The sequence below is a fragment of the Drosophila eugracilis genome, unplaced genomic scaffold (genome assembly GCF_018153835.1).
Source record: "Drosophila eugracilis isolate 14026-0451.02 unplaced genomic scaffold, ASM1815383v1 contig_877, whole genome shotgun sequence".
Taxonomy (NCBI): Eukaryota; Metazoa; Arthropoda; class Insecta; order Diptera; family Drosophilidae; genus Drosophila; species Drosophila eugracilis.
Genome location: NW_024573786.1, coordinates 1 through 2,231, shown reverse-complemented (window position 1 = coordinate 2,231; position 2,231 = coordinate 1).

The following is a 2,231-nucleotide window of genomic DNA, read 5'->3' as shown; positions in this document are numbered from 1 at the left end:
TCCTCCGAACATAGTGGCGAGGACTTGTTATTATTATTCGCTTTTAGAAAAACTTTTTCGCCTACCTGATAGTCAATATCGGTCCTATTCTTGTTTACCTGGTCAAGCGTCTTCTCCTAATTCTACTTCAACTAATTTCTCTATCGAATTTCATGGGCTTTGTGTGAACTATTTCTGTGGGTTTTTTGTTACTGAGTGGATTGAGTTATTGTATTTGTTGGTTGCTAAAAGGATTTATGATATCGTTTAATTGGCATCCAAGTTTTAGGCATTTGGCTATTTCGGGTAGAGTGCTATGAAACCTCTTTGCTTGACCATTTGATGTGCTGTGTAGAGGTGGGGAGTTGGAAATGGTTATATTGAAATGAGTTAAGAAAATTTAAATCTCGGAATTTAGTGATCTTTCATTACCGCAGTAGATTGTTTTTGTTTTCAGAAAGAAATTTATTATGTGAAATAAAAGTGCTTTTATGTCTACTATGGCCTTTGATGCGATGGTTTGTACTATGGCGAATTTTGAGAATTTATCTGTTGAGAAAATATCAATGTGTAGAATTTCCCCCACGAATGAAGGTATAAGAGTTTCTGGGACCATTTGCTTTGATGGGTGGCGCTTGTATTTTGCCATGGAAAAGGTTTTGCAATTTGATGTTGTTTCTGTTGCTAACCGAAGCATTTTTGGGAAAAAATAGTTCCTAAGAGTTTGTTTTACATTTTCTTTTGCTGCTCGGGGAGCCCTGTTGTGTTCCGTTATGAATATTTATTTCTGTTTGGTAGAGTCCTGCACGAAGTTTATCGTGTTCTTGAAGGAAGTGCTAGGGAAGGACTCTACTAGTCGGTGCTGGATAAACGCTAATGTTGGTTGGGTACAATATAATGCGTTTACTACGTCCGCGTTTACAACATCTTGTAATGTTTCCATCATATTTTCCATCAGATTTTCATCTTGCAAGATGAATGTATCCACCGAGAAACTAATTCCGTCTTCGATTATTATTTGGTTTCGGAAGCAGTTTACTGGGTTGTCGGGTGTCTCGATGGTGTATGTCAAGGACTCCTCGCTATGAATGGTGGCTAAGTCCGATTCCTGTACGTCTTCTAAGGTGTTAATGTTTTGGCGAGATAATGCGTCTTTCACGAAACTTTATTTTCCCGGTTTATAAACCAGGTTTGCACCATGATCGTCAATAATCCCTTTCCAACGCTTCGACTTTGCATTGGGATTTTTTCCGGAGACGGCAACGCTAAGTGGTTGATGATCGGTAAAGTTCTGCAACCCTTTTGCTTCGTATTGTGTTGTCAAACGTTTCTCTCTGTTCCTTGGTCATGTTGATATCAATCTTTCTTGATTGATATTTACTTACTTTCCCATTTTCTCCCTTTAGGATGCTTGTTAGGGGTCTTGCGATAGTCGCGAAGTTTTTTTTTGAAGCACCTGTAGTAGCCTGCTAGCCCTAGAAAAGATCTGAGCTCAAAAAGTGTTTTTGGTGATGGAAATTTTTTAATAGCCTTTACCTTTTCAGGTGAAGTTTGTAGTCCCCTTGTGACACTATTGAGGCCAAGTACTCGACGCTCTTTTTAAAGAACTTCTCTTCTTCTTTTCTCTTGGGATACTCTCATACCTGCTTCTAAGGGTTTGGGACTGGGTTTAAACCAGTCCACGCCCTCGACGTGGTCCTCTTTTGTTTTTGACAATATAATAACGTCGTCTACACAAACGTAGCCCCTTGGAAGATGCTTGGGACGTTTTTAAGTCCAAAATCATTGTACAAAATTCGTATTTACCATTATTTATGGAAAAGGCTGCCTTTTCCCTGTACTTTACTGCCAGCTCATCTGGTGGAAGTCTGATTTGAGGTCGAGTGTAGTGAAATACTGTGACTCGCCCATATTCGACAGTATTGTCGAAATTGTAGGGATAGCATATCTATCATCTACTGTTTTCTGATTTAATTTCCTGAAGTCGATAACTAATCGCTTCTTCTTAACCCCATTTTGTTCCATACCTTTCTTAGCTACAACCCAGGTAGGGTTGTTATATGGGGACCTAGATGGCCTTATCACACCGTCCGCTAGAAGTTTTTTAGCCTCTGCATTGACGAATTACGAATTACAACCATGGGGTGTGGGTAGGACTTGGAGTACACCGGTTCCCCTTCAGTTTTTATTGTGCCTATAGTGTTAATATTGAATGTGTGCTTCGTCTGGATCAGCGAAGGCTTTACGATTGT